A 15,255-nucleotide genomic window follows, 5' to 3' on the forward strand; every position below is an offset into this window, starting at 1 on the left:
AATAACAAAATAACTCAAACATAAATAATCATAACTTTAAAAAAAAAAATCATAATTTCAAGCAGATGTTGAATTCAATTCTTTTTAAGCATAAAATGCTTCAAGTATATACATATAATTCAGAAGGTATTGTATAAAAATAGATATGTGTTTGTTATAGGGTAACACTTTTAACACAAGAGCGACGATGTTATCATTTTTGATACCGTTTTGACTTTGTAGTTAAATAATATATAATGCTAAACCTAGTTTTCCAAAAAAAAAAAAATTGTATTTTTTTGAGCATAGGGTCATGTCAGCACTTTTTATTTGGTCCAGTTCAGTCTTAGGGCCAGTTCTATCAGTTCTTTGGATCGGTTCTTCAGTACTAAAACAGATTTTAAAAAGAATAAATTAAGTTGAATAATGTCATTGAGGACAAAACTTTATAAGTTATTAAGACTGATATGCTGGACTCTTTGGACATAAATCTCGTCCTCAGTCTTAAATAAGTACCAACTTAGCAGTACATAATAATCATATCCTCATACTTATTTTAGAGTAGAGCAATTATAATTATAATTACCCGAAAAACAGTTGATGCTACCTCAATTTTGATCCTATTGACTTTTAATAAGTTCAAAGATGTACTTAAACATAGGAAAATTCATTTTCTTAATGCTTGCAACAAGTTAACATTTTGTATTGTAACTAAATTAATAAGAGAACATATAATCATTATTTTGTAGGCCAGCATAGTTTTGAAAAAAAAAATTGTGGGATCATTTTTGATTCAGTCAGTAAGGGAAAGTGCTATGCTAGCGTGAATAGAACAAAAAATAAGGACTGGCACAACACCAAAAGACGTGTTTCTTGTTTTAAAACAGAGTGACTAAACGTGCCTGTTAGCTAAAGTAGATTTCTTGTCCTATTGATATATTTATCCCACCTAAGATGTTGCTTTTGTAACAACAAAGATGACGTCATTGAACCATTTTCTGTATTTTTCCTTCATGATCTATTCAACTCTTCTATCCCTTAGCAGAATTAACCTTGATGATTCAGTTGAAAGGGTGAACTCATGAAGACACAAAATTGAGGCCATAACCGCAACATTTACAAATATTGATATCGTGGTCTTCTTTAAACTTCTTAATTTATTACTTTGAAAAGGGTAAACTTCATATTTACTTATGTCACTAACTTTCCAGTTAAAGGAAAGTACAGCTGACTTTTTCGTCTTTCCATGTGTTTTTAGTTGTGTATCGTTGGACACATGGAATTATGAAATAGATTTTACTATTTAAATCAGTCCACTCACCTATTGTAATAGGAAAGAGAGTATTTGGTTATGTTTCGTTTTGTGAGTCTGAGGAACATCATTGGCATTTATTAGATTCAATTAGTTGACCTGAATACTTTGAGTTTTAGTGGTATTTTTTAATTAAATAACTCAAACATTCATATTATTTTTTGTTTTCAAATAATAATTTCAAACATATGTTGAATTGAATTATTTTCAGGCATAGAATTAAGTAGGTACTGTTTATTATTATATATAAGTAATACGTGGGATTCTTTTTAGCCTGCGGTTTGTGTATTTTTACAGATATTTAATCTGCAGATCCAATAAAAATCAATAATCTATTTGGCAAGAAATTTCATAGGTTGTTCTACATACATAAGACAAAAATTCAAACTTAATAATATATTTATAAATTTATTAAAAATTATAAGATATGGTACTTTTAAGGAATGCTTTAATATTGATTCGACAAAATGACAACAATTACTAATTAGTAGTGTTAGTTTCAGTTTTGGTTGAATTTGGACAATATAACAATTTTGTAATTTGGTCGAGCTCGAGTTTCTAAGAATTCTCACATGATATTTATTGTGGTTTCTCTTTTTAAATACGGAGGCTCTTTTTTAAATAAAAAGCAGTATCAGTAGTATTTTAGTGTTGTTTTTCTTTTAAATTATACGAGAAATTTACACATGTTAAATCGAATGTTTTATTTTCCGATTATTCTACTTCAAGTAAAGTCGAATTTTCAAAAAAAAAATATATATATATATTTATTTGTAAGTTCAAGTAATCTTTAAAAATTATCTATTGAACGACGAAGCTTAATGGACAACGTGATGGGGAGAAATTATTTTTAGCGTAAGTTTGATACTCGGTTCTGTTCAAGAAAAGGAAATATACTTTCATAACAATTCTTTGGTGAGAAGGAGTAATTGTAATTCTAAAAAAAAATTAATTCTATGAATCAGTGCAACTCCATGTGACCAATTAAAGGAAAATTAAAAAAAAAAATGTCAGCTTTGGTAAAGTCGATTGACTTTCGAGTTTAAGTAATACTTGAATACAACACTATTGTACTTGATATTGTACAAAACTCAAGTTGATCTAAATTGATTGGTGCGAATGGTCTATAATTACGTTTGAATACTTGTCTCAATAAATCATTCACTGATATTGAAGTAGTCACATAAGACAAAATCTAGCGGGTCAAGTTACCTAATTCTGAAGAAGTGGTTCCCCGCGGGTTATAAAATAACAACCTGTGCAACATTATTGTGAGCGTATTAAGATATTTGCCAATGTCGTGAATTTGGTATATGGTGAGAGAGAGAGGTTTGGGTATTCTGCACCCGTTTATTTTATCTATTCTAAGAATTGATATATTGTTAGTTTTTTCGCTTTTTGTTTTTGTTTTTGAAAACACGTTTTCCATCAGCAGTTTATCTTACCTGAAAAATAAAAGTAATATAAAATTATGAGAAAATATTCATTTTTATGTCTTCCATTACATTATTATTTTGATAATTTCAAAAGCCTCGAGCCTCTCTTGTTATTTCAATAAATCATCTCGAGTGCAAATAATAGGCTTCTTTGATTATTTTCTTTATCCATGAGTAAAATAATATAAGTATAATATAAACTTAAAAGTAAGTAATAATTATGAGCAGTTATATCCCTTGCAATATATACTACGCTGATAGAAAATAAACCTTTTTTTTTTCCTTCTGAAATAAATTATCATTTGATGCTAAATGTTTTCTTATCAAGTTGGCTCATGCTTACTCATATTGTGTATTCTTCATGGTTTTTTTTTTTACAGTATGCTAAAAAAATAATTGGATATGAGAATTGAATTTGGAATCAGAAAATAAAGGTTTTTTTTAAACTTATATACGAAGGTTGTTTGAAAAGTTTTTGACCTAACAAAGATACAAGACATTTTATTTCGGAATGTTATAAATATTTTTTTCATAGATAGTCTCCTTCAAGCTCTACAAACTTCTCCTAGCGATGATATTACCAAATAGTATTCCGTGTCTTTTCTCTTCAAAATAATTGTTCACGAAACAATTTTTGTTTTTGACTCAATTACTCCGAGTTGAATTGACTTAACCGGGTCAAATTTCCACACAAAGAGCTCCCTGCTATTATTTGAATCTATTTATAGGTGACACTTTCAAAAAAAAAATATTTCATGACATCTCAATACTCAATTTTGTCAATTTTCAGAAGAACCCTCAAATCAAATTATCAAAGGACTTTTTCATAGAAACTGTGCGTCAAGAATGGCTTACACTTTTGATGAGAAATTATCATCAGAGGCTAAAAAGATGTGATAAGCTTTTATTTTCGAGTGCTGTCATCTTCACGTTGAGGTAGGAAACTGTTCGGACCACCCTCGTAGTCAATTTACTTAGTGATGAACCCGGATTAACTCTGTAACTGAGGTTTTTTAATCAATTTTGCAATCTTACATAGAAAAGAAAATGCTAATTGTAAATTCTCCTAATGGAAAAAAAAAATAGCTTGACTGCTTGATTACTCATCTTCAATGAAAACTTTTAGCATACATTTTCTTTCCCTTTGTGTTTACTACTACATAGGCGTTGCTAGCTTTCATCATAAGTGGGGAGGGGGACTTAGCCACAAAACTGATGAACATCGTTAAACAATGACATATGTAAATTGGTTTAAAATATATAAGATAATTTTTTTTTGTGGGCTTCCGAAACTTTTAGAAAGGTTGAGCACCCCTAAAAAAGGTCTAATGGCGCCATTGTACTAGTGATACATTTTATCAATAAATGCGAATATACAGGTGTGAATCAGTAGCAGAGGGGTAGGGATGGCAGCTGTGGGTTCTGTGGGTCAATAAGAAGACCCGATTTAAAAAAAAACACCATTATAATTGGTTATCTAAAAAAAACTTTAGGAAAAATATTAAAAACTAAAATTACCTTTAAAATATCTATAATTTAGTGGTGGAAAACTAAATTTAGTAAACAAAATCAGAAATGTATTTTCTCAATAAAGTACAATATTCAAAATTTCTCTACAATACTATCTTTTTTTTAATATAAAGTGTCAACAATTTTTGTAAAATTGTATCGTAAGAGGGTTATGATATACAAATGTCCTCCATTATGAATGTAATACCACTTCTCTACTGGTATGAATATTAACATTTGAACCATTATTCGGGATTGTTCCTTTAAAAAAAACAAAAAACCTTTAATTCTTATTTATAAAGAGAAACTTCAATTTTGTGATTTATCGAATATCTACATATATAAATATTAATATTCAAAATTTGTGAATGCAATATTTCTCAAATAAAGATTAGTTTCAAATACAAGTGTGTGTATTTCATATACACTTATAAGTATATAAAGAATATGAACAATCAAATTACAAATTGAACCTTAAGCACCTTTGACTCAAGTTTGTCTTTATAGATAAAATCATTTTTATTAAAGAACTGAGCTGAAATATGCAAAAATAACAATTCTGTCATTCCATGGCCTCAAAAGAAAATTTAAATAGAAATATATAAGTATAGCGTTTGACTTCTATTTTAAGAAATGAATAATTAATTAAAATGATGAATGTATTAAAATGATCAAGAACATTAATCTTTTCATGTATATATTTTATAAAAAGTGATAAAAAAATCAGATATAATATTGCAATGATTAGTGATGATTAAGTAGTGCTTAATTTACTTATTTTAGCTCTTTGAAAAAGAGTAATTTGTTATTTAATTTAATTATTTAAAATATCTGATGATACAACACAAAATCAATCGCAAACAAAAGTTAAAAGTAATATATTTTGACACAATACTTATAAACATAGATTCAGCCTTATATTTCATAGACATATCAGTCAACTATAGACTTTATTTTAAAATTTCTGTGATAAGGTGAGATACTAAAAAGTATAAACTATAGTTTAAAACCTTTTTTGATTTATGAGACTCCATTTGGCTCCGATTATATAGGTACATTCAAATAAATATATAATTATCTAACTTTTTCAATGTTAGGATGCATTTTTGCTACTTTAAGCACAATTTGTGGTGCCTCCAAGGGATTAAGCAGAATAGTTTGTTCATAAAAGTTGTTAATAATTCGTCGAAGAACACAAATGTAATCCAGAGCTAATTAGTGTTAGATTCAGAAGCTGTTATATTTTTAACTAATTCTGTCCGGACAGGTCTTGTAGTGAAGTTCAGCCTTTCAAAAAATATGTCCTGATATGGTCACATGTCGTTTTTTTAGAAAAAAAAATTGAGGAAAAGATTGATTTCTTCTAATGGAGGAAACATTTATTCTTAAGAAATAGAAATAATACGTTATATATTTATATCCAGGAGTCTAAAAAAACTCACTTTAGACCGGGGATGTCCAACCTGTGGCCTACGGGCTGAATTGTAGTCCTCATAATATTTATGTGACGTAATGAAAAAATAGAGAAAAAAAAATGAAAAAAACAAAAACACCCTCCCAATAAAAATATAATTCTGTTAAGACCCTTGAAGAGTATTTCCAGATTACCCTTTTTTGAGGCAGTTTGTTCTTCCAAAATTAGATTTGGCCTTTTTTATAATCGGCATGAATTTGAAATAAATACATAATTAATAATTTTGATGAATGAAGCACTTTTTATAGGTTCAGTGTCCCATTTAAATGTTTCAAGTGTCAATGCAGCCCCTTATATTCAAAGGTTGGACACCCCTGCATAAGACAGAACTGAAAAAAATGAACCTTAATTTTACATTCAATATCGAAAAAAAAAATCAATCTTCCTTTTGTGTTGACGGGCCACATACTCTAAAAAATTAGAACAGCACAATAGTTACTTTTAGTATTAAATTGTAAGAAAAATATTTACATGAATGAGCCTAGTTAAATAAATACTTGTGAACAATTTAAAGAATCTGAAATGTTTTTTTTTTTGTCTTCTTCTTCTGGGTTTAATTCTTGAATATGTATAAAGTATTTTTTTTCTTTCATGAATCAGATCATATACAAGCATTAAAAAAAAGTAAATTTATGAGGCAATATCCGTGTTGTAAGAAAAACAAAAACAATAATTCAACTGATTTCTTTTAGGAATGTTATTGTACATCATATGAAATATCCCTGAGTTGCCACTTCTAACCCTCCCTCCTCCCTTGTTCCTTCCTTACTTCTTCCCCTCCTCATCTCAAACATATAATTGGATTTCTAACAAATCTTTTATTCTTCTTTATACTCATTCTTTGTGAAGACAGATTGAATTTATGTCCTTATTGACGTAGTATATAGAAGAAAAGAGAGTAACAACTAATACTATTAAAATGAGTCATTAAGAAATAAAAGGAAAAAATAAGCTGCTGGATCTAGATGAAGCTAACTTTTTAATGGGTCATGTAGTATAGTACATATATAACAAAAAATAATAAGGGAATATAGAAATGATATGAGAAAAGTATGTAGTTCATTAAAAAAACTACAAATCTTTGACTAAAAATGAATGTAATTAAAAATAGATTGTATTTATTCATTCATAAAAATGTGATAATGTTATTTTATATGTAAAATACAAATTATTCGATTTGATTTGGAATAATAACTTTTTTTTAAATCATTTGAAATTTTGTATAATAAAACCGTTTTTCGAAAGAAAAGGTTGAAAAAAACAACTTTATTTTTTAAGAAATATAGCCCCACTTTTTCTTTATAAAAAAAAATGAGGAATTCAAATTATTCATATAACAATGAAAATTTAGAAAATTTGACCATTCCTGATTAATTTAACATATTCTTTTTATGTTTCGTTCCGGAAAACCTATGTTTGTCTGAGATGCTCAAAACTTTTGTTTTTGTTATTACTAATTTGATCCCTTAAAGAAGTTCAGTATGGGCTGATCTTATAGAAAATTTTGATTTATTTCGGCTCATAAAGCAATTCAATAAGTCCAATTTAATTGATAAGTTGTAGATGCAGTCATGAGTGTTTACAAATAGGGAGCATTGGCACAATAACGTCAAATGTAGAAACATGTGTTGCATAATATTTCTTGTAACCATTCCTTCAAAAAAGAAATAGGGGGAAGGGGGAGCTCAAAATATGTTGATGTTAGTTAGACAATAATTATAGAATTATTATTCAATCTTCGAAATTCTTTGGTTAGCAAAATTGCTTTTAAATGTTAGGAATCAATTTTAGGAAACTATACACCTGTACAATCCCCAGTACTTCTTTTGGTAATTGAAATAAGCATACTAATTAATGCAAACTTTAGAATATATTCATACTGCGCAACTCTTGCTCTTTTTATCTCTTGTCTAAGTCTTGGCGATATTGCAAAGATACCCAAAAAGAGTTTTAAAGTAATTGACACCGCCCTTGAAGAGGTTCAAATATAGAGTTTTGTCACGTATTCTTTAAGTTGGCGGCAAATAATTTAAAGACAGGCGATCTAATGGATTTTTCTGTAAAACATCAACAGAAACGACCGACCATATTCTGTGGTATTTTAAAATCTTAGCTGACACATTGAACGAAATTCGAAAACCCCTAGAAATTTTTTTTAAACGCTAACTACATAAACAAGACTTTTTATCTATTTCGAACGACAAAAAAATCGATGCAATTATGACCAAGGGGTAATATATTGTCAATACATTGCGAATTGTCATGGAAAATAGTTTTTGAACTTGTATTTAACCAAATTAGTTTGATTTTTAGTACTTCACTAGTGTTATTTTAAACGTTTTATAATAATCTTGTTTTTCTTAGTAGTTTTTTTTTCTTACTAATGATTTTGATTGTTTTCGAAGCCTATAGTGTTCTTGAATTTTTGAATGTTAAATAAAATCACATGCCTTAATTTGCACAGTTCGATACCACGGTACCGAAATATCAATGCAAATCGGTATAAAAGAGAAACTTATTACAAAACATCAAAATAAAAATAATTGCTGTCGGAGCGAGTGTCAACAATAATAACAACTTCATTATCCAATTCAAATTATTCAAGGAAGTTGAGTATGTACCAGATGCAACTAATTAATAGTTTGCATTAAACAAATAAAAAAAAAAGCATAATTATAATCAAATTATTTGACTGTATATAAATATACTTATATTTGTTTAAAGTCCAGATTGTAAAATCATTCGTAAAAAAGGAAGTAATGGCTTTGTGAATATTAAATGCAATTTATATAGAAATGTATGTATACTGAAAAACATTGAAGCAAGTATCGCCATAAATAAAAGGCACCAGAAATCCCATGTCAATAAAACAATGGAAGCAAAAACTTCATGGCCACACCTCACATAAAGTTATCTTGGATGAAGTCAGTTTAAGTAAATATTTACATAACTAAAACCAAGTGATGCTACGTAAACAAACTACCTTCAAACTTTTCATTTCATTAAAAGACAATTAGCCCAGGTCCGAGTTATTTATCACCTTTTATAACCTCAAGGTAATACATTTTTTCTAAACAAAATATATATTTATTTTTGGCAAATAGTGGAAAAACACAAGTTATTCTTTAAAAATAAATAGTATACAAAAATTCCTCGTAAATTTGAGTTAGATGTAATTTAATATATATGAAAAAAGCTTTGCTGCTTGGGAGCTGCCTACATGATTGTACTATGTACATACCTATATAGTCACAAAAGGAAATCAGAGTTCATTATGAGGAACATATTTATCTTTTTGATTAAATTGCCTTTGAAGTTAAATACATATATACATTTGCAGGTACATAAATACCTTTTGTAAGTCCAAATATTTAAGCTGGCGGGACTTTTAGCTGTATGTTTTTTGAATGCCCTATTTTTTTTTAAATGAGCAAAAAAAATCATTTTAAGAATTATAAATTATGTTCGTATAAATATTCATAGATTGAAATAGTTATGAATAGATTTTTTGTTCGAGTAGTTATAAAAAGCAAATTTCAAATGGTTAGAAAGAGGTGTTACTAATCCATGCTTAAAACAAATTGTAGCTTGAATCCACGAATTAATTTTCAAAAATACCTTAAACTAATGAACTTTTATAACATATAAGTATAACTTCTACATCGATATTTGAACAGTACAAAATTTTAGAGTGCCTATAGGGAATCATTTCACAAATACTATAGTAAAGTACCTAAATTTATCAACTCAATTAGCTAAGAAAAACTTTAAGAATCTTTTTTCCGATTAATCTGAATTTAGGCCTAATTTATAAACAAATTATTCATATACTAATTAATGAAGATTGATTGATTTTACTTTGCAAACTGTGTAACATCCTAATAATTCCATATTTTATTTTTTATTTTCAACCCTCTAAAAATATTCTACAGAAATATTCTACACACAATTAATGAAATGCTAACTTTTAAATTTTAAGGGCCATAAAATAACAAACAATAACATAAATTAATTATCTATATTAGCAAATGATTTGGCTATGATTTTAACTGTCTGTATATAATTTGTTCAATTTGATAAATAAACATAATTTCATCAAGCTCTAAGTTTTTATTTTATATTTTTAAGCTCAAACTTTTTTCGGTTTCTTTATATGTAAGTTTTTTTTATATACGTATATAGAAAGAAAAAAAAACTTTATATTACTTATTTTCGTTAAATATTAAAGTCAGCATATAAATATTAATTTATATACATATTTTTATTCGTTATAAACCCCAGAGGAGAGGAAATTGATTCACGTAAGAAAAAGAAAAAAGTCAGAAAATGGGTTAACTTTCGAAAAATTACCACATAGTTAAAATATATTTAAATCTTTATATTTTATGTTAGACCTTTAATATTTCAAAAAATTGGTGTGGCGAACTTAAGCAATGGACTATATATTTTCAATAATGATGTAAAACTCCACTCTTAAGGCCATTATTCAAATAAATGACGTGAAAAAAATGGGTGAAATTTGTACATAAAGCCTTTTATGTTCATTAGCTTATTTATATTTTATGTAAATCTAAAGGCCTAAAGGCAGTTGGCAAGATATAATAATTTTATGAAAAGCATCTACCAAAATAAATGAGGTGGGAAAGAAAAAATATGTGGAGTTTCATAACAATCTAATCAGAGATGTGATTCAATTATTAATTTCATGTTTTTTAAAGCCAAAACACATAAAAGTCCATCAAAATAACTTTTTCAAGGATAAGTATCTCAGATGTTATTTTCTACATACTCCATCATACCGGATCATCACATATATTTTATTTAAATTAACACTACTAAAATATCATTATGTGATATGTACACATTTTAAATCCCAACATAAACCAAATACATATAATGTTGGGAATACCAGAGTAGTTGAAGTTGTTTATAGCTCAATTACTCAAAGAAGGTTTGACCCACTAACGCCAATGGCTAATTGATTTTGAGCAACAAATTAAGAACATTTGACTAGATAATATTTTTTGACGAAAAGATTATTATAAACTTGTAAACGATTGAAATATTAACTTTGATTGTATTACATCAGATTATAATATAACAAAATTTATATTATTGATCAAGTATTAGTACTATAGAGTCTTCAGCACCCTGCGTTGGGAACCCAAAATGCTTCTTGAGAAGCAAAATCTATGAAAAATATCAAGAATACTAACAATGTCAAGGAAATTGTACTGCCTGCAACTGACCTAATTGTACTAAGTGTTGCACAAAAAAATTACTTATATCTTACAATATTAGTTGTTATCCAGTATATCGCAGAAAAGTTAAATTCAAATTATTGATTTTTTGCACCAAAAACCTGCACTTTTATATTATAATACAATAAAGTATTTATTTTTCTGTAGTTATTTGATGTTGACACAAAATCAAACTAAATTGATTTTTCTTAAAATTGAGTTTGGATTAAATTTTATTCTTCTAAGAATATTTGACATTCGAATAAGTATAATTAACACTTTGGGTATGCCGGAAATTGCACTTAAAGTAACCAAAATTATTATTCGAATAAAAGAATAATAATTAACTTTTAAAACATTATATAAGAAATACAATATCGGGGACAATAAAAGTCTCTTAAATCAAATAAAAGTTTTAAATTATCGCTAAAAATTTTCTTTATCCTAACGCATTTCACAAATTTGAATACAAAGCCTTTAATTGAATCAAATATATCTATAAGATGTTATTGGGCTGAGAGTATCCAAATTGGGATTTTCTCCTTCCTGTTCAATATTATTTTTATGCTGATATTCCACAAATGAAGGCTCTTTCAAAAATCAAACCAAATGATTGATATTTGGTGACTGTATCAACAAGCCCTCCTCTTGTCTCTGCGTTCATCAATCATGCTTCTGAAGCTTATTGTATCTATGGGGATCAACCAAATCATAATTATATTATGATTGCTTGCCTTCCTTTGTCAACTCATCCATAATTCATATGAAAAGTCGTGATTTTATTATTGATATGTATGAGCTCCACACATTTCTATATACTATATGCATTACACATATTCCAATACCAAATAGCATGAGATTCTAAAGTTGAGATGATTGATGAACAGGGTATGACTTGAAAACAAAAACATACAATCATATAACAACCGTTGTATGTATATATCAACATGAAATTATATAGGATATAACCATAAGTAGTAGCTAGCTTTCTTCACATATATGCCGCCTTGCTTGAATACAAGCATGGTAATATTGTTATCCCGTGTTCCTAAATCCTTCAAAATAAAATAGAAAAAATAGTTTGGATTAAAAAAGAATAAGCTTTAAAGGGGCCTGTTATAGAGTACACACTTGAAAATGTGCAAATATCAACAACCTCCATATTATATGACTTCTTTCCCTGACGTCTCACATTACATCATCATTAAAGACGACACTATAGTGGATATTGTAAGGACCTTATTTTTTTGATTGGGGGGGGGTAATATTTTTTTTTATTGTCCGAATGAAATCTTATTTTTTCCGTCTTTAATAATAGATTTCTTTTTTTTTTTCTAAATGGACTTTTCATTTTTTCAATAAACCCTTTCGTATAAATAATTTGGTTCATTTTTAGAAATTTTTTGACTTTTTGTTTGTGGGATTTTATATTTTGTCATTATTTAATTTTTTAACCTTATTTACAGTATTATAATCATTAAGTCATTTTTATAAGAAAAGTAACTGCGTAAATAATCCCAAAAAATTGAATACATATTAAAACCGTATTTGTCATTCACACTTTGGCATTCAAATACAAAGCAGAAATTGACCATTTTTCTTAATCTAAATAATGAAACAAACGTTTTTATTTGTATAATACTTAGTTGTTTAGGCCGCCTAAATGAAAGACACCAAGAATGCTGACGTCACATAAAATAATTTTAAGTAATAGCCCTTCCCACCGTAACGTTTAATGCATTTTCAAACCTTTTCGCAATTAAAAAACCGGAAAAATATGCTTAAATCAGTTGGTAATAGGTAACCAATTCATTCCAACTATGGAGTTATTTTTTAATAATGGTTCACAGCTTCTCAATAGGTCATTCAAATTCAACCAATCAGAGTTCAGAATACTATTAAGGGGAATGGAAGAAAAAAAATCGACAGTTGACATAAAAATACCGTATGAACTTGTATTTGAGTAGAGCATTGTCGTACATTGTGACACTCTACTCCATTTCTCAACTAAATGGTGATTATTTTCTTTCATTTGTTTAGAAATTTAAAAAAAATGATCAATTAAATGCATATCTTTATTTTTAAACAAATTAAAAAGAACAGAGCCTGTCTCTGACATAAAAAAAGATAATACTAATAGCTCTTCTTCTTTTTTCTTTTGTTTTTAAGAGCAAATCTCAACTATGATACATAACATAATACTCACTAATTGATCTTCCTTTAGAACTGGAAGTATATTACTAATATCTATATTCACATTAGGTTTTATTTCCCGGGATACTGTCTTAACGGGATTGATACGGATAATATAGTTATAGAAAATTCTTTATATTTAATTATTTCATACTAAAAACTTACTAAAATTATATAGGATTAATTAAATTAAACGTTAAATGTAAAATAAAGAATTACTCGGTTTAAACTTTTTACGATTTATGCAAAGGATTATGAATATTTATGGATAATAATGATGTTACAATAACAATCTTATACGTTACTTGTTTTTTTTTTTTCTTCTTTTTATACCCAAACAAACGAACAATAACGTAAATATTTCTCTAAAAAGAGGAACATGGATTTTAGTCTTGGGCAAGTTTTATCAAGTAGTTTGGGCTGTTAATATTATACTTATAACAACTTTACAAAAAATGAGCTTTGTTATAGTTAACTTTTAATGCTTTTTTTTACTACTACGATTGATAATTCAAAAAAGCTGTATACGCAGGTTCTAAACAAAAAAAACTTTAAACTATTATTGGTAAGAAATACTTTAATTTCAATGTATTTATTATTTACTAAAATGATCTTTATATTTTCTGGGATTCAAAAATATACAGATTTTTTCCTCGGTATACCGGGAAATGAGATACACTAATTCATATTTATGGTTCATATTATATTTGTAGTATATTCATAAAGATGATGGAAAATAATGCATTATTATGATTAGAATCCAAGACGCCTCATCAATTACAACCGTTTATTGTTATAGGTACATAACATATTATGCATGCATTTTAGAAATCAAGACAATTAACGTATTATAGCTAGACCTTTGATTTAAGTAATATTAATTATTACTTTGAATAAATAGCTGCTACATATTATATATACATATAACATATCTACATTAGGGTGAGGCTGATGTTCCGACTTTATCCAAACCACTCAGTGGTTTAATTTGTAGCTTGCACGGTTTTTTTTTCAGTTGTTAATCTGAGGAATGAATTTTCTTTTTTTCAATTATATTTATTATTATTTAATTTCCTGAGTTAACTTCCATTTCTAATCCATTCAATTATATTCAAAACCTGATTGAAAGTTCGTGTTTACTCACAAGAGACAGACTGGAACCTTTTTACGGAGTTATAATTGTAAGTCCCTGTCAGACTCAGAGTAGAATTGAGAGATCGAAAAGAGAGTCATTCATGCCAATGTTCTTGTTTATTTCCTTTTCTCTCAGCACAGCTGATTGTAGTTTATCTAAAGAAAAACTTTGTGTGAGCGTATGGCAATGAACTCAAGGAACGATAGTTTTGTCTTACGACTGGATTGGACCGAATAAATAAGACCACTGGTCTATCAAGAATACTAAAAAGATCTGCCTGGGGTGGTTGAATAAACGATGACTGATGTTCCTTGTCTTAAATTTAGACGAGTTAAATAATGGTGACGCAATGAACCTATAGTTCTGGCGCCACTGGTCTATCAAGAATACTAAAAAAAGATTGTTCTCGTTACGAGCAAAATGCCAATAGGATAATCAATTACTTCTACTTTTTTTCAGTGCACTCATCTCACCCTAACCTACATAATGGAAATGCATCACGTAAAAATTAATTCAAAGGGATTTATTATTGTCTCCTCACAATCCACCTCCTACGCTCCTTCAAAAATGATTAATAAACTTAACATAAAGAGAGTATCAAATATTTATATGTATGTATTACATTGTCATATGTCATAAATCTAAGCTTAGTTTTTGCAGAATTCCTTAAGTATTCTTCATTATCTTTAATTCTTCTATTTTATATACTCCAAATTGCTGGGCTGCCTCAGTGCCATCTTTATGTATGTACGTTGTATAGATATGTTATGAACGAGTTACAACCTGTATAATCCAATAGTATAAGTTACCATTTGGACGTTTTATTTAATCTCATGTCTCTAAGTATGAAAATATCGGGGGAAAAACAACAAAAGGCAATCTTCTCCAAGCCCAGAAAACCGTTGTCATCTTCATCTGGATTGCCTACACATTAAGAATTTCATTAAAGTCCCATACAGTCAAGAAAAACTACGTTT

The 15,255-nt window shown here is 28.0% G+C and overlaps 1 protein-coding gene across 1 annotated transcript in view; it reads right to left on the reverse strand.

Moving 5' to 3' along the window:
- The window catches only part of LOC121113724 (roundabout homolog 2), a 191,652-nt gene that overhangs the window by 128,652 nt on the left and 47,745 nt on the right, over window positions 1-15,255 (reverse strand). The gene's annotated exons all lie outside the window — the stretch shown is intronic.

The sequence above is a fragment of the Lepeophtheirus salmonis genome, chromosome 2 (genome assembly GCF_016086655.4).
Source record: "Lepeophtheirus salmonis chromosome 2, UVic_Lsal_1.4, whole genome shotgun sequence".
Classification (NCBI taxonomy): domain Eukaryota; kingdom Metazoa; phylum Arthropoda; class Copepoda; order Siphonostomatoida; family Caligidae; genus Lepeophtheirus; species Lepeophtheirus salmonis.